This window comes from Mirounga leonina, unplaced genomic scaffold (genome assembly GCF_011800145.1).
Source record: "Mirounga leonina isolate KUSES-001 unplaced genomic scaffold, KU_Mleo_1.0 Mir_53, whole genome shotgun sequence".
Classification (NCBI taxonomy): Eukaryota; Metazoa; Chordata; class Mammalia; order Carnivora; family Phocidae; genus Mirounga; species Mirounga leonina.
In genome coordinates, this window is record NW_023270807.1 from 97,010,290 (window position 1) to 97,029,293 (window position 19,004).

General features: G+C 38.6%; 1 protein-coding gene and 1 long non-coding RNA gene across 4 annotated transcripts in view; one reads left to right on the forward strand and one right to left on the reverse strand.

Annotated features, from left to right (window-relative positions):
* LOC118001002 overlaps nt 1-9,422 on the reverse strand; it is a 37,780-nt gene extending 28,358 nt beyond the window's left edge. The window contains exon 1 of the long non-coding RNA XR_004676606.1: nt 9,335-9,422. This is a non-coding gene — a long non-coding RNA (uncharacterized LOC118001002). The remainder of the gene's footprint in view (nt 1-9,334) is intronic.
* GRM1 (glutamate metabotropic receptor 1) overlaps nt 1-19,004 on the forward strand; it is a 419,049-nt gene that overhangs the window by 390,557 nt on the left and 9,488 nt on the right. The gene's annotated exons all lie outside the window — the stretch shown is intronic.

Below are 19,004 nucleotides of genomic sequence, written 5' to 3' on the forward strand. Positions count from 1 at the left end.
TTTTAGTCATTCTAATGGGTATGTAGTAGTAGTATTTAATTATAGATTCAAATTGCATTTTCCTGATGACTAATGACCTCAAAATTCTTTTCATATACTTTTTTGGTCACTTATATGTCCTATTTTATGAAATATCTATCCAAATTCTTGCCCAATTTTGAAAATTTTTTATTTATTTTTTATTGTTATGTTAATCACTATACATTACATCATTAGTTTTTGATTAGTGTTCCATGATTCATTGTTTGCGAATAACACCCAGTGCTCCATTCAGTACGTGCCCTCTTTAATACCCATCACCAGGCTAACCCATCCCCCTACCCCTCTCCCCTCTAGAACCCTCAGTTTGTTTCTCAGAGTCCATAGTCTCTCATGGTTCGTCTCCCCCTCCAATTTCCCCCCCTTCATTTTTCCCTTCCTACTATCTTCTTTTTTTTTTTTTTTAACATATAATGTATTATTTGTTTCAGAGGTACAGGTCTGTCATTCAACAGTCTTACACAATTCACAGCGTTCACCATAGCACATACCCTCCCCAATGTCTATCAACCAGCCACCCCATCCCTCCCACCCCCTACCACTCCAGCAACCCTCAGTTTGTTTCCTGAGATTAAGAATTCCTCATATCAGTGAGATCATATGATACATGTCTTTCTCTGATTGACTTATTTCACTCAGCATAATACCCTCTAGTTCCATCCATGTTGTTGCAAATGGCAAGATTTCATTCCTTTTGATGGCTGCATAATATTCCATTGTATATATATACCACATCTTCTTTATCCATTCATCTGTTGATGGACATCGTGGCTCTTTCCATAGTTTGGCTGTTGTCAACATTGCTGCTATAAATATCAGTGTGCACGTACCCCTTCAGATCGCTACATTTGTATCTTTGGGGTAAATACCCAGTAGTGCAATTGCTGTGTCATATGGTAGCTCTATTTTCAACTTTTTGAGGAATCTCCATACTGTTTCCCAGAGTGGCTGCACCAGCTTGCATTCCCACCAACAGTGTAGGAGGGTTCCCCTTTCTCCGCATCCCCGCCAACATCTGTCGTTTCCTGACTTGTTCATTTTAGCCATTCTGACTGGTGTGAGGTGGTATCTCATTGAGATTTTGATTTGGATTTCCCTGATGCTGAGCGATGTTGAGCACTTTTTCATGTGTCTGTTGGCCATTTGGATGTCTTTTTTGGAAAAATATCTGTTCATGTGTTCTGCCCATTTCTTGATTGGATCATTTGTTCTTTGGGTGTTGAGTTTGAGAAGTTCTTTATAGATTTTGGATACTGGCCCTTTATCTGATATGTCATTTGCAAATATCTTCTCCCATTCTGTCAGTTGTCTTTTGGTTTTGTTGACTGTTTCTTTTGCTGTGCAAAAGCTTTTTATCTTGATGAAGCCCAATATTCATTTTTGCCCTTGCTTCCTTGCCTTTGGAAATGTTTCTAGGAAGAAGTTGCTGTGGCTGAGGTCGAAGAGGTTGCTGCCTGTGTTCTTCCCAAGGATTTTGATGGACTCCTGTCTCACATTTAGGTCTTTCAATCATTTTGAGTCTATTTTTGTGTGTGGTGTAGGGAAATGGTCCAGTTTCATTCTTCTGCATGTGGCTGTCCAATTTTCCCAAACCATTTGTTGAAGAGACTGTCTTTTTTCCATTGGACATTCTTTCCTGCTTTGTCAAAGATTAGTTGACCATAGAGTTGAGGGTCCATTTGTGGGCTCTCTATTCTGTTCCATTGATCTATGTGTCTTTTTTTGTGCCAGTACCATACTGTCTTGATGATGACAGCTTTGTAATAGAGCTGGAAGTCTGGAATTGTGATGCCACCAGCTTTGCTTTTCTTTTTCAACATTCCTCTGGCTATTTGGGGTCTTTTCTGGTTCCATTCAAATTTTAGGATTATTTGTTCCATTTCTTTGAAAAAAATGGATGGTATTTTGATGGGGATTGCATTGAATGTGTAGATTGCTCTAGGTAGCATTGACATCTTCACAATATTTGTTCTTCCAATCCATGAGCATAGAACATTTTTCCACTTCTTTGTGTCTTCCTCAATTTCTTTCATGAGTATTCTAGAGTTTTCTGAGTACAGATTCTCTGCCTCTTTGGTTAGATTCATTCCTAGGTATCTTGTGGTTTTGGGTGCAATTGTAAATGGGATCAACTCCTTAATTTCTCTTTCTTTTGTCTTGTTGTTGGTGTATAGGAATGCCACTGATTTCTGTGCATTGATTTTATATCCTGCCACTTTACTGAATTCCTGTATGAGTTCTAGCAGTTTTGGCATGGAGTCTTTTGGGTTTTCCACATAAAGTATCATATCATCTGTAAAAAGTGAGAGTTTGATTTCTTCTTTGGCAATTTAGATGCCTTTTATTTCTTTCTGTTGTCTGATTGCTGTGGCTAGGACTTCTAGTACTATGTTGAATAGCAGTGGTGGTAGTGGACATCCCTGCCATGTTCCTGACCTTAGGGGGAAAGCTCTCAGTTTTTCCCCATTGAGAATGATATTTGCTGTGAGTTTTTCATAGATGGCTTTTATGATATTGAGGTATGTACCCTCTATCCCTATACTCTGAAGGGTTTTGATCAAGACAGGATGCTGTACTTTGTCAAATGCTTTTTCTGCATCTATTGAGAGGATCATATGGTTCTTGTTCTTTCTTTTATTAATGTCTTGTATCACATTGATTTGTGGATGTTGAACCAAACTTGCAGCCTAGGGATAAATCCCACTTGGTTGTGGTGAATAATCCTTTTAATGTACTGTTGGATCCTATTGGCTAGTATTTTGGTGAGAATTTTTGCATCCATGTTCATCAAGGATATTGGTCTGTAATTCTCCTTTTTGATGGAGTCTTTGTCTGGTTTTGGGATCAAGGTAATAGTGGCCTCAGAAAACGAGTTTGGAAGTTTTCCTTCCATTTCTAATTTTTGGAACAGTTTCAGAAGAATAGGTATTAATTCTTCTTTAAATGTTTGGTAGAATTCCCCTGGGAAGCCATCTGGCCCTGGGCTTTTGTTTGTTGGGAGATTTTTGATGACTGCTTCAATTTCCTTAGTGGTTATAAGTCTGTTCAGGTTTTCTGTTTCTTCCTGGTTCAGTTTTGGTGGTTTATACATCTCTAGGAATGCATCCATTTCTCAGATTATCTAATTTGCTGGCATATAGTTGCTCATAATATGTTCCTATAATTGTTTGTATTTCTTTGGTGTTGGTTGTGATCTCTCCTCTTTCATTCATGATTTTATTTATTTGGGTCATTTCTCTTTTCTTTTTGATAAGTCTGGCCAGGGGTTTATCAATCTTATTAATTCTTTCAGAGAACCAGCTCCTAGTTTCGTTCATCTGTTCTACTGTTCTTTTGGTTTCTATTTCATTGATTTCTGCTCCGATCTTTATTATTTCTCTTCTCCTGCTGCATTTAGGCTTTATTTGCTGTTCTTTTTCCAGCTCCTTTAAGTGTAGGGTTAGGTTGTGTATTTGAGACTTTTCTTGTATCTTGAGAAAGACTTGTATTGCTATATACTTTTCTCTTAGGACAGCCTTTGCTGCATCCCAAAGATTTTGAACAGTTGTGTTTTCATTTTCATTGGTTTCCATGAATTTTTTTAATTCTTCTTTAATTTCCTGGTTGACCCATTCATTCTTTAGTAGGATGCTCTTTAGCCCCCATGTATTTGAGTTCTATCCAAATTTCCTCTTGTGATTGCGTTCTAGTTTCAAAAAATTGTGGTCAGAAACTATGCAGGGAAAGATCCCAATCTTTTGGTACTGGTCGAGACCTGATTTGTGATCTAGGATGTGATCTATTCTGGCGAGAGTTCCATGGGCACTAGAGAAGAATGTGTATTCTGTTGCTTTGGGATGGAATGTTCTGATTATCTCTGTGAAGTCCATTTGGTCCAGTGTGTCATTTAAAGTCTTTATTTCCTTGTTGATTTTGTGCTTAGATGATCTGTCCATTTAAGTGAGGGGGGTGTTAAAGTCCCCCACTATTATTGTATTGTTGATGTGTTTCTTTGATTTTGTTATTAATTGGCTTATATAATTGGCTGCTTCCATGCTAGGGGCATAGATATTTACAATTGGTAGATCTTCTTGTTGGATAGACCCTTTAAATATGATATAGTGTCCTTCCTCATCTCTTATTATAGTCTTTGGTTTAAAATCTAATTTGTCTGATATAAATATTGCCACCCCAGCTTTCTTTTGATGTCCATTAGCATGGTAAATGGTTTTCCATCCCCTCACTTTCAATCTGGAGGTGTATTTGGGTCTAAAATGAGTTTCTTGCAGACAGCATATTGATGGGTCTTGTTTTTTTATCCAACCTGATACCCTGTGTCTTTTGATTGGGGCATTTAGCCCATTTACATTCAGGGTAACTATTGAAAGATATGAATTTAGTGCCATTGTATTGCCTGTAAGGTGACTGTTACTGTATATTGTCTCTGTTCCTTTCTGGTCTATGTTACTTTTAGGCTCTCTCTTTGCTTAGAGGACCCCTTTCAATGTTTCTGGTAGGGCTGGCTTCATGTTTGCAAATTCCTTTAGTTTTTGTTTGTCCTGGAAGCTTTTAATCTCTCCTTCTATTTTCAGTGACCACCTAGCTGGATAGTATTCTTAGCTGCATATTTTTCTCATTTAGTGCTCTGAATATATCATGCCAGTCCTTTCTGGCCTGCGAGGGCTCTGTGGATAGGTCTGTTGCCAATCTAATATTTCTACCATTGTAGGTTACAGACCTCTTGTCCCGAGCTGCTTTCAGATTTTCTCTTTGTCTCTGAGACTCATAAGTTTTACTATTAGATTTTGGGGTGTTGACCTATTTTTATTGATTTTGAGGGGGGTTCTCTGTGCCTCCTGGATTTTGATGCCTGTTTCCTTCCCCAAATTAGGGAAGTTCTCTGCTATAATTTGCTCCAATATACCTTCTGCCTCTCACTCTCTTTCTTCTTCTTCTGGGATCCCAATTCTTCTAATATTGTTTCATCTTATGGTATCACTTATCTCTCGAATTCTGCTCTCATGGTCCAGTAGTTATTTATCTCTCTTTTTCTCAGCTTTATTCTCCATCATTTGGTCTTCTATATCACTAATTCACTCTTCTGCCTCATTTATCCTAGCAGTTAGAGCCTCCATTTTTGATTGGACCTCATTAATAGCCTTTTTGATTTCGACTTGGTTAGATTTTAGTTCTTTTATTTCTCCAGAGAGGGTTTCTATAATAACTTCCATGCTTTTTTCAAGCCCAACTAGTATCTTTAAAATCGTCATTCTGAACTCTAGTTCTGACATCTTACTAATGTCTGTATTGATTAGGTCCCTGGCAGTCAGTACTGCCTCTTGTTCTTTTTTTTAAGGTGATTTTTTTCCATCTTGTCATTTTGTTGAAAGAAGACTAGATGAGTAAGAGAACAAAATGCTAACAGGGTAACAACAATCCCAGAAATACATACACTAAACAAATCAGAAGAGACCTGAAACCAGGGGAAAGAAAGAAAAAAGAAAAAAAAAATAAAGAGAGAAAGAAAAAGATTAAAAAAAAAAACAAACCAAACAGAATATGATCAAATATGACCAGGCTGGTGCATAGATCAGTGCCACACACTAGATTTTGGGCTTATTTTGGTCTGTTAGAAAAAACTGCCTCCCAAAATTTTAAAGAAAGAAAAACCTATATATGTACAAAAATAAGGGTAAATATGATGAAGGGATGGAATATGACTGTACAGATGAAAATTAAAAATATTTTATAAATGGAATTGATAAGATAAGAAGTTGGTTGAAAAAAGAAAGAAGAGGAATTAAAAAAAAAGGGAGAGAATGTGATCAGGCAGGAGACTAGAACAAAGCCATATACTAGAGATTTAGGGTATATTTTGGTGTGTTAGAAGAAACTGTATCCCAAAATTTTAAAGAGAGAACAACTTATATATATATACCAAAAATAAGGTTAACTACTATGAAGGGGTAGAATATGACTCTAAAAATGAAAAATAAAAAAAATTTTTTAAAAAAGAGATTGATAAGATGTTGGTTGAAAAAGGGAAAAAGAAAATTTCAAAAAAAAAAATTAAATTAAAAAAATTAACCTTGAAAGACTAAAGAATCAGGGGGAAAAAAGCCATGAATTCTATGTGCAGTATTCCCCTAGCGCTGGAGTTCTGTCGTTCTCATTGATCAGTAAACTTGGTCTTGGCTGGCTGTTCTTGTTGATCTTCTGGGGGAGGGGCCTGTTGCCATGGTTCCCAAATGTCTTTGCTGGAGGCAGAATTGCCCAACCCTTGCCGGTCCGGGCTAAGTAATCTGCTCGGGTTTGCTCTCGGGAGCTTTTATTCCCTGCAAGCTTTCTGTACAGCTTTGGAGGCCGAGAGTGAAAATGGCAGCCTCCCAATCTCCGCCCCAGAGGAGCCGAGAACTTGGGGCCCCACTCCTCAGTGAGCCCTAGAGAAAAGCAGTCAATCACTCCCATATCCCCGGTCTCTAGCCGCACCCTGTGCTCACTGGCCTGTGACCGAGTGTTTCTATCTCTGGCACACGACGCCGTGGAATCTCCAAACCCAGCAGATTCCTGTGGTGCACTCCCCCGCCGCTCCTCCCAGGGGAGGAAGAGGAGTCTCCCTGGGTCTGCTGCTTGTTGGGTCCCTGCTGGAGGAGCAGTGGCCCGACTGTGCCACGGATCACAGTTTATGGCAACCCTGAGCTGAGAGCCCACTCCTGGGCTCCATCTCTGCAGCTGGCTTCCCTGCTCCAATACCTGGGAGGTCTGCCGCACTCAGGCACCCCTGGTCTTTCTGTGACCCCAAGGGTCCTGAGCCCACACTGTCCCAGCGAGTGTTCCACCCCCCCCTTAGCCACTGGAGCGACGTCCCTCAGCGGAGCAGACTTCTAAAAGTTCCGATTTTGTGCTCTGCTGCTCTGTCACTTGCCAGTAGCAGCTGACAGAGGCTCCCTCCCCACAGGGGTCTATCTTCCCGAATATCCCCTCGGATTCACATCTCCGCACATCCTATCTTCCAGAGAGTGATCGCTTTTCTGTTCAGAGAGTTGCTGCTATTCTTTTCGTCGATCTCCTGTTGAGTTCGTAGGTGTTCAGAATGGTTTGATCCCTATCTAGCCGAATTCCTGGGACCAGACAAAATTTAGGTCTCCTACTCCTCCGCCATCTTGCTCCTCCCCTTGCCTATTTTTTACTGGGTCATTTGTATTTTATTATTGATTTTAGGGCTTCTTTTTACAATCTGGATATGAGATTTTGTCAGATACATGTATTGTAATATTTTCTCAATTTGTGACTTGACTTTTCATTTTCTTAGTGGTATCTTTTGATGAGTGGAAGTTTTTAATTTTGATGAAGTTCAATTTATTATTTCTTTTATGGTTAGTGCTTTTTGTGTTCAGTCTAAAAAATTTTTGCCTACTCTAGATCCCAAAAATATTCTCCTGTATTTTCTTCTTTATAATTTTATAATTTTGACTTTTACATTTAGTACTGTAATACTTTTTTAATATATGGTGTAAGGAATGGATCAAGGTTCTTTTAATTTTTTTGAATAGAAATCCAGTTTTCTCAGCTTAATTTTTGAAAAGACTTTCCTTCCCTCATTGAATGACATTGGTGCTTTTGTCAAAATTCAACTGAACATACACATGTATATTCCCAGTTATGGACTCTCTATTCTGTTCTATTGATATCTTTGTCTATCTTTATGAGAATGCTACACTGTCTTCTATTCCTGAATCTTATATTGTCTTAAAATCAAGTAGTATAACTACTCTAGCTTTATTACTGTTTTGGCCATCTGGGTCTAGGACATCATTGCCATTACTCAAAATTTCATCATTATGCATGACATTTCCTCTTAGGGCTTTCATAATTTACCTTTATTGGGTCGAAGATACTCCTTTATACTCTCAGTTTGCTGAGAAATTTATCATAAATTGGCATTGAATTTTGTCAAAATCTTTTTTTCTGCATCACTTGAAATATCCTATTTTTTTCTATTTTACTCTGTTAACATGGAGGAATATATTGAATAATTATCAAATATGAATACATTCCTGGATTTCCTGATATAAATTCTCCATGGTTCTCTTCTATATTGTTTAGCTGAAATAGAGTCTACCTTGTCTGACATTGGTGTAGCTAATAGATTTTAGTTTTGGTGAGTGTTTGCACGTTATGCCTTTTCCATCCTTTGCTTTTCAGCTTTTTTGTGTCCTTACGTTTAAAGAGTGTCTCTCATAAGCTGCACATGATTAGATTTAGATTTTGTTTCTTAATCAGTTTGATAATACTTATATTTGAATTAGAATATTTAGTTCATTTACAATTGATCTAATTGCTGGTATAATCATATTTATATCTACTTTTTAACTAATTTTTGCTTGTCTTGGCACCATGATTACTTCCATTTATGTTTACTCTCCTTTTGTTTATCTCTTCCTTCTTGCCTTCTTTGGATTAATATAGCATTTTAATATTCAATTTTCCCATCTATTAATTTGTTAGTTTAACATTCTTTTATTATTCTTTTTATGGTTACCCTAGAGATTATAATAAGGATTTCCTGACTTTTGTAATCTTAAATCAATTAGTAGTTTTATCACTTTCCAAACAAAGCAAGGATCTTAAAACACTTTAATTGCATTTGCTTTGTGTCAACTTTTGTGCTTTTCTGTTGTGCATTTTAATTCTGCACGCATTTTACATCTTATATTACATGACTATTTTTGTTTTGCACAGTCAATACATGCTTATATATTCCTGATACGTAAATCCTCTGATGACTGACTGAGATGATTTTAGTGTGTATTGTAGTTTTATTCTGCTTCACCTGCTGCATCCTATTACTAGGGTACAGCTCTCCAGGGGTCCTGTGTGTCCCCACTGTTTCCTTAGGCTCCACATTCTTTAAATGCCTTTAACTTCAATTGTGATTCCTCAGTGCTGTGATACTTCCAAAAACTTCATTCTGATTTCCTGCAGTTTTCTACTTAACTTTGTATCCTGTGCTTTGTGTAGCCTAAAATTTGCACATTTTTCATGAGGGAACCTACTAAGCACTAGTTCTTTTGTGTGTGTTTGTGTGCGCACGCGCGCCATCTGTGACTTCTCTCCAGAATCTTGGCTCCTCAAGTCCTCGTTGCCTTGGAAGACTTGAAATCAATTTTTATGTCTACAGGCCTATGCATTTATAAAGTTTTTCTTGCTTCTTTACCTCTTAGTTAAGACCCTCTACCCACACACTCAGTCCGTTTTTCCTGAACAAAGAATCAAGTGTTCCAAGGGCAAAATAGCTTGAAGATTATCCACTTACCTTTCTGAAGTTCTCTTCTTTCTGACTTGGATTTTCTGACTTGGATTCTTTCTGACTTGGTACCTTGGATTCTGGTTGCCATGGCAGTTTTCAATGTCTGTAAATGGTTTTTAAAAATATTGAATCTGTTTTTTCTAGTTGTTCTCAGTGGGAGAGTTGTTTTACCCCAGGGTATTACATCTTAGCTGGAAGCAGATGTCCTCTTATACCAATTTTAGTATCTCCCCCTCTCCTTTTTCAGTAAGCTACGATATCACTATGAATTCTTTTAGGGCTATGAGGACTATACGTCTAATACTATGAAGGAAATTGTGTGATAATTGCTATTTGCTTCTTTTTCAGGTTTGATGGGTGGCGACATGAAGATATTAATGCATCTGCTTAAAGAGAAATGGTAGCATAAAATAAACTTTAGTAGAAACTTATCTAATATTGTGAATGTCATAGCCAAGAATATCAGAAGCCTCACACAATTCTAGATTTAAGTGACTTAAAGTCCTTTTTATTATCATTACTTCAATTTTAAGCTTCTTACTAAAATAATTACTTCTTTTTTCTTTTTCTTTTTTCTTCAATTTTTTATATTTTGTCAAGAGATAGGAAAATAGTTGATTGACAATCCTGGTCTTTTTAGCAAATTCAATATATAACAAGGATTCATCATTTTTAAAAGAGATATATTTATTTATTTTAGAGAGTGGGGAAAGGCAAAAGAAGAGAGAATCTTAAGCAGACTCTGTGCTGAGCACTGAGCCCGATGCAGGGCTCAATCTCACAACCCTGAGATCACGACCTGAGCCAAAACCAAGAGTCAGTTGCTTAACTGACTGTGCCAAGCAGGTACCCTAAGGAGTCATCATTTTTAATTGATCAAAATTAAACTAAATTTGAAATTATGATTAATGAATCACAAGTTATTTTTTAAAGATTTATTTATTATTTGAGAGAGAAATAGAGAGCATGAGCAGGAGGGGCAATGCAAGAAGGAGAGGGAGAGAATTTCAAGCAGATTCCTCACTGAGTGTGGAGCCCCTCGTGGGGCTCAATATCATGACCCTGAGATCATGACCTGAGCTGAAATCAAGAGTCAGATGCTCAACTGACTGAGCCACCGAGGCACCCCCATGAATCACAAGTTATGATGAGTTATCAACAGCTATTTTCTGTTTTCCAAACACCTGCATTAATTTGTAATGATCACTTAGTTTCTATGCCATATATAACATGTTAGGCAAACATGATTTTTGCATAATTTAGTTAGATATTTAGCAATAAGTGTTTTTGATATTCCTGAAACTACCAAAGTGTTGAAGAAGCTCAGAAGTATTTCTGGTTTATTTTTCTATTAGGAATATTTCTCCATTCTGTTTTGATTTTTTCAGTCATTCATTCATTTACTATAAATAGGTGACCATATGTATTTTCATGCTCCCCCAAAGTCCCTGGTTACACATTTTGTCATAACATGACTTTTAAAGCACTCCTTTCATTCTTTCTTTTTTTTTTTTTTTAAAGATTTTATTCATTTGACAGGGAGACACACAGCAAGAGAGGGAACACAAGCAGAGGGAGTGGGAGAGGGAGAAGCAGGCTTCCCGCCAAGCAGGGAGCCCGATGTGGGGCTCAATCCCAGGACCCTGGGACCGTGACCTGAGCCAAAGGCAGACGCTTAACGACTGAGCCACCCAGCCGCCCCAGCACTCCTTTCATTCTTTTTTTTTTTTTTAAAGATTTTATTTATTTATTTGAGAGAGAGAGAACGAGAGACAGAGAGCACGAGAGGGAAGAGGGTCAGAAGGAGAAGCAGACCCCCCGCCGAGCAGGGAGCCTGATGAGGGACTCGATCCCGGGACTCCAGGATCATGACCCGAGCCGAAGGCAGTCGCTTAACCAACTGAGCCACCCAGGCGCCCCATTTTTTTTTTTAAAGATTTTATTTATTTATTTGAGAGAGAGAGAATGAGAGACAGAGCACTCCTTTCATTCTTAAAAGTGATCATTCTTTGCATGAGAGATTATATGGTTTCCTTTTATTTCCAAAAGTTGGGGTAGGAAAAAAGGGGGAATGGTAACTTGACATGGAGCCTGCCCTTCAGAAACTATGGCCTACCAAATGTAGGGAATAAGAATTAACATCAATAACTTATATAATAAGAAATGAAAAGGATCACAGGAGAGATGCAAAGATATAATATATGTTGCAATGTGGTAAAAAAAAACTTGATAAACATGTTTAAATGTTTAAGGAAATATGTGCAAAATTTTGTAAAGAGTAAAGAAGGCTTGGGGAACATATATAAAAGACAAATACTTTTTATCAGGGAGTTACTGAAGTGATAGGAGAGTGAGACTGGAATACCAGAGAGAGGAGAACGAGAAGTGAACTGATGATCTGCAACTGCTTTTCTCAGGGAGCATCTGCCAACTCCAGGCCCTGGCTGGGGACTGAGTATCCAGGCATGACACAAGCTGAGTATCCAGGCATGGCCTAAGCAGAGTCAGCAGAGGGAGCAGAGAAAGCAGAAGAAATGCTGTGGCCATCAGTCTAAGAAATAAAAGGAAAGGCAGAGAGGCTTCGACATATGTCTAGCTTCTCTCTCAAAACATTTGCAATTGCCTGAAATTGCGTGGATCAGAAAGGTTAAAAGATAAACTAAACACTTCTGACATAGAGCATTATTTTCATGGAGTCTTTCAATAATGAGGAGACAGACCCACCTGTGGGGGGGGGGGACAGAAAATGCCTTTAGCAACCACATGGACTGACAAAATTGGAGACTCAGAGGCACTCAATCATGTGGTCAGGGTTCCCCGCCATTTGTCTAATTCTGAAGTTGTGTGGGTCAGGAAGCCAAAAATCTGAACTGAAAATCTCTGAAAAGCTAGCCAGAATCTCCCATAGCCTCTTAATGCTGCAGTGATAAAGACCTACCAGATGCACAGCCAGATGTTCTGTTAAAAGTCCTGAAGGGATATGCCCTACAGTAGACCAATTCCTATCCCAATTATAAAATAACTTTGACTCAGCTCAGTTCTGGATTAGATTAAGATAATCTGTCCCCTCTACTTAACAGGTAAAGTGGTAAAGCACCTCTAGCACAGATGATACCATCTACCATTTACAGCCTCTACAGAATATTATTTTATATGTGTATGTGTGTTTTTGTTTCTATATGTGTGTGAGTGTGGTGTGTGTTTTATATGTTTAGGTGTGGAAGAGTTAGGACAATATTACCAAAAAATCAAGGGAAACAATTAGACAATAAAAGCAGACCCATAGGTAATACATTGATCACTGTTGGAGGGTTAGATCACTGTTAGAAAACTAAATCATTATTCTTTTTTTTTAAAGGTTTTATTTATTTATTTGACAGAGAGAGAGACAGCGAGAGAGGGAACACAAGCAAGGGGAGTGGGAGAGGGAGAAGCAGGCCTCCCGCTGAGCAAGGAGCCTGATGTGGGGCTCGATCCCAGGACCCTGGGATCATGACCTGAGCAGAAGGCAGATGCTTAATGACTGAGCCACCCTGGCACCCCCTAAATCATTATTCTGAACATTTCTTTTATTTATTTATTTATTTATTTATTTATTTATTTATTTATTTAAAGATTTTATTTATTTATTTGAGACAGAGAGAACGAGAGACAGAGAGCATGAGAGGGAGGAGGGTCAGAGGGAGAAGCAGACTCCCCGCCGAGCAGGGAGCCCGATGCGGGACTCGATCCCGGGACTCCAGGATCATGACCTGAGCCGAAGGCAGTCGCTTAACCAACTGAGCCACCCAGGCGCCCATATTCTGAACATCTCTAAGGAACAGAAAAGAATCATCCATTTGGCTTGTGTTTTCTGTTTGAACTCTACATCAGAGGAACTAAATAGCTGTTGAGGGGAAATTCTACTTTAGAAAAGAAATCTAGTTGACAAATATAGAAAGGATGATAGAATTATAATATTACCATTTTGTAGTTTTGTAATAAAATAGTTGATCTTCATAATGATCATCAGTGACTGCTAAAACCATTAGGTGAAAGGCTGATGGGAAGTTTCATAATGTGTGCATTAGGCTGACCACACTTGAACCCAATGATCAATCTTAATGTGATTAATAGACAACCCAATTTATGTGCTTTTTGGTGTGGTATAATAAGGAGTAAACACTATCTCCTATAAATTATACTCCCTGTACAAACAATCATGAATCTGATCAAGCCCTCAGATCTAACTATCAATTCATAGGCAATATAGGTGACAGAGGAATGTATTAAATGACACTATAGGGACTCAACCAGTAAAATCCATAATCTGGGAAACAATCAGCATGTTTTCAACAAACAGCCATCAAAAAAGAAGAAGGGAATATCTATAGATTAAAAAAGGTTTAAGAGAGTCATCAACAAAATGCAATATGCAGATCTTGTTTGGATGCTGATTTGAAAATCAAAAGTAAAATAAAAATATATGAGACAATCAGGGAAATCTAAGTAATGACTTTAAATTAAACATTTAATATCAAATATTAAAGAATTACTATTAATGTATTTTAGATGTGATAATATTATTATTTTTCCTTTTATTATAAAAATGTGCACCTATATTATAGGCCTTTATACTGAATTACTTATGGATGAAAACATAATGATTTAGCTTTTCTTTAAAGTAAATAAATGGTGGTATAGATGAAACAAGATTCACATATATATTATTATTGAAGCTGAATGATAGGGATGTGGGGGTTCATTTTAACATTTTCTCCATGTTTCTATATTTTTGAAATTTTTCATAATAAAAAGCCATTTTTTAAAGATGTCTGAAAAACAAACAAAGAATAATATGAATTCTCACATACTAGTGTAAATTGGGCAAGCACTTCGTAGAGCAATTTTGCCATGTATAAGAAAGATGAATGTACACTCACAACAATCCACCAACTCTACTTCTAGGTCCATAGCTTAGAAAAACTCTCCCATTTTTGTGTGCAAGGAGACATAATCTAGAATGTTTACTGCAGCATTGCTTAAAATAGCAAAATGTAGGAAACAATCTAAGTGGCCATCAGTAGGAGAATTGATTATATTTTTGGTAGTGTGGTATGTATTCAATTTAGTTTAAGTGAATGAACTAGAACTGTACCTGTTAATGTAATACAAAATGGACAAAATGGGCAAATTGCTGAATGGAAATAGTGTTATACTATGTCAATAAAATTTAATCACTTGGTAAACACTACCGTATATTATTTATTAACACATATGAATATATATGTTGTAAAAGTATTAAAATATGCCAAGTGATGATCCATCCATACCAAATTTTCCCTTGGAAAGGATAGAATTAGTATTAAGAATAATATACAGAGGCTTGGGCGCCTGAGTGGCTCAGTTGTTAAGCGTCTGCCTTCAGCTCAGGTCATGATCCCAGGGTCCTGGGATCGAGCCCCACATCGCATCGGGCTCCCTGCTCAGCGGGGAGCCGGCTTCTCCCTCTCCCACTCCCCCTGCCTGTGTTCCCTCTCTTGCTGTCTCTCTTTCTGTCAAATAAATAAATAAAATCTTTAAAAATATATATATACAGAGGGCTTCACATATATTCTTAATGTTTTCAAAAGAAAGGAAACTTTATATAAGGCAAAATGTTTATATTTGACAAATCTATGACAAATTGAATTTTATTAGGTCATTTTCTATAAGCTCTTATTAGCTTAGAAATCTTTATAATTAAAATTTTCTTTAAAGAACAGTATTTACACCTGTATGGAGAAACTGCACTGTGTGTTTATATAAAGAACATTAATGTACTATATTAGATACCCAGGCAGTAAAATGAAGAGTGGAAGAAATTACCATTTACAGAGGGCTTACATATACAATCAGAGCTCCACTCTCCACTCTGATGAACGAATATTTAGAAATAAATATTTAAATTCAGATAATAGAAAAAAAATGCATTTGGCTTTGGAAAGCAATCAGAGGCAGAAATTATCCTATATTTATCTATAACAACAACAACAACAAAAAACACACACTCTGCTAAAATGGTCTTGAGTGGTTGCTGCCAATCTTTATGATTACTTTGGACAGCTGCCCCATTATTATTTCCATGGTAAACTGACCATCTGGAATTGTATAGACCATTTCTCTCTGCTAAAAGTAGACTCACCTCCAAAGCCTATCATAGATATGCAACTTCAGACACAGACAGCTAACCTGCTCTGTACCTAGCTTTCACCTGCTCCTGCCACAACCATTCAATGTCACTAACGTTGTTCCCCACCCCACCCCCAACACCATCCCCCACAATCTGGAGAGAAAAGAGTTTATTTTCTAGTAGAAGTTATGGAAATTCTTGAATAAGGAAAGTGGTTAACATTCATAAGTAAAATGAAGTAAAGTTTGAGATACTCTGAATTAGTCTACGCTAAATCACACTGAGATTTAAAATACCTGGGTCTTTTGTCTGTGCTTTTGTCCCTCCATCCTTCAGAGGAAGGGTTTTAATAGTGATGTCTTAAACTGGGAGAGCATTTTGCTATTTAGAAACATTTTCACATTTACTCTTTCAACAATCCTTTATGGATGAAAAAACTGTATCTGAAAGGGGCAAATACACAGTTGGAGAGTGCCTGGTTTCCTGACCCCTTACCCAGCTGTCTTACTGTTACACTACAATGAATGAAACCTGCTTGTAACAACTTCTCAAGTTCATGTGAAGAATAATTCCTAGCACAGAAACTGACGTATGAATGAACTGTAAAGAAAATAACACATTAAAACAAAGTCATATGGGACTAAGTATACCCGAAGAGAGATGGTCTTTTCTACAAAGGGAGATTTGGACAATGAGAATAGATGAGAGAAACTGTAACAAGCAGTGACTCTATAGAAAGAAAAGAGAAGAGAAGAAAAAAGAAGGAAGAAAGAAAGGAAAAAAGAAAAAGAGGAAGAAAGGATAATAGAAGGGAAGAAGAGAAAGAAAAAAAGAGCAAAAGAAAAGAAACAAACTGCACTTTCAGAAGAAATTGAAGAGGAATCTTTCTTACTAAATTTCTGGGGTTTCTTTAAATCCACAGTTTCTGCCAAAAGATTCAAGCACAGATTTGGGACTTATATTTGTCAAGTCTCCATATGCTGCATTTTCCCTCCAAGCTTTTACTCGGGCTTGCTGAATCTGTGGTTGGTTGAATATGTGGTTTTACAGTTGCTAAAAATACCCTGAAGTCAAGCTCCTCTCAGTTTTTGTGCAGTGATAAAACAGACACTCTAGCATCAGATTTTTCAAGGCTTTGGCTTGTAACCTTTAATCAACCACCCCTTTCATAAAAGTAAGCCCTGTAGGCATAGGTCATTTACATTTCACTTCAACACAAAGTGAGTCAGAGACTGAAGAAAATGGCACTATGAAGGAAATGCTATGATTTTTTCAACTACTTCAATCAATAGTGAATTAAGGTGGCTTTGGGATTGCTGGGAGTTACTGTATGGAGTTTGGCTGTCAGTATGACTGCCACCTCTGAAGGAACCCCAGAACTGTCCACTAACTGCAGCAGTTAATTCCAAGTCAGAGCCAGAGGCCACAGAGCTCCCACCCCAGTCCCTGGGAGACAGAAGGGCTGTTGTCCAGGCATGCCACACTGTGCACGTATGCTAATGTCAGCACGTCAAGTCTCTGAGCTGTCAGGTCGTTTCCCTGTGGTTATCATCATACACACACCCGGCAGACAAGACAAGCTACATCATTTGCACGGCCCGGTGCAAAAAGAAAACATGAGGCCCCTGGTTGAACACACAGAGGGAAATGTTAAAGAGACTACAATACAAAGCCTTTTCTCCTGTCGTCTCTCTCTCAACCTGTCTTTGTGGTTTTTTATTTGCCACTTAATGCTGCACTGCCATGCAGGGTGGGGAGAAGAGACTTGGGGGACAAGTGCATACTCTGCCATGTGCCGCGGCCTCTACTCTGTGACTCCATGCACGTGCAGCCTTCAGGCTGCCAGATCCCCCTCCTACCCGTCCAGTCACTGGGCAGACACTCCAGGGAAATTGAACCAAGCATCTCCCCTTTCCCTTCCCTCCTACTCTCGCCCCTGGTAGACCGGCGATCTCCAAGGGTATTACAACAACAGCAGGTGAACTAGAAGGTACCTGCATGGAGGGTGGGTGAGAAGCTCACCCCCGTGGTGTTGCCTATCAAATGCACTGTGGCCCTGCTAGTCCACGGAGGGGACGGCCAATCACTGTCTGGAGATGCTATGCAACATGTGCACTTGACCCTGATTTGATCTTCCTGCACCCCTGCCAGTGGTGGAGAGTGGCAGTGATTCCTGGGCAGGGCCAGATAGTGAAGCCTCGGAGGGTCCCAGGGGGCACCAGGGAAGTCAGGGAGGCAGGACCATGGGTAAGCTGAGGCTCCAAGCTCCCAGTGCAGATTTCAAAATGATGACTGTAGACCACTAAATCCCAAGTGCAGGGACCTTCTGATGAAGGACATGTGGTGCATTTGTATTGGACACAAGGTCCTGAGCCAGCCCGGGTGGGATCCTGGCTTCCCAGCACCATTGGATCAGGCCACATGTAGACATTATCTACAGGTGGAATTAACTAGGGGAGTCAAGGGACGCAGGAAGTTTGGCAAGGGAAAGCCAAATGCCTTGAATGTATTTCTGCCTTCCTTCCTGAGAAATGAAGTTGTTTTATTATTTTGTAGGTTAAATGTTCTTTCTTACTGATAGCTTCATTTATATAGTCAAACATCATACTTTTATCCCTGGTCATCTACTTGCTGATGTTTTCATTGTTGTCATCATTTTTGTAATTTCAGGTGGGCATATTGAATGTCAGGGACATATTACTTCAGCAAGCTTAATAGCAAACATTATCTCTGTCTATTTTTTTTTTTTAATAAATGGATTATTGCAGTAGTAATGAAGTTACACCAAGGTGTTTCAAGTTTTTATCTCTGGGCGAGGATTTCAAATTATTCTGGGTAGATCATGTACTTTGAAATGGTTTATTGAATGGCCCAAACTTGGAGGGAATACACATACTGATTAATTTTATTTTTCTCTTTTACCTTCAACTGTGCTGTGGAAGACTTTTTTCCCACCTTCTACATTCAGATCAGATTCCTTGATTTCAGGAATTGAAAAGCTATTCCAGTGTATTCTTGTTTCAAACCTCAAATTCACATCTCTCCTTTCTAGCACGTGCCAGGCCTCAGTCTGGAATACATGGAATGGGAAGGGACGTGGTCTGCTCCTGCAATATCTCTGGCTCCTCCCTTTTGTTTCCCCTCCTCTGTCTGCTTTAATGGGAAAAAAGATAGGAAATATAGCCAAAGATTTTGACTTGCCTGCAGCTGATGTGGTCCTCTTCTGATTAACAATGGATAGTTGTCACCAGGGTCTTGGGGTAGGCGGCCCAATGCTGATACATAGAGGATATTTGTGAGTTCTTAGGGACCCTCTAGAGGGGACTTCATCACTGAGAGTTCCTTCATATTGAGATTCCCCCCAATTCAACCAACCTCATCCATCCACCCACAGCCCACCTGCTGATGGTTCACCTTTAGCATCTTGTTCCTGAAATTCTTTTCTGTGATTGGCAGCCATCTTAGGTGGAGTGATAACAAGATGGTTTTATCCCACTATCTTCTGAAGGGCTGCTTAACTCATGG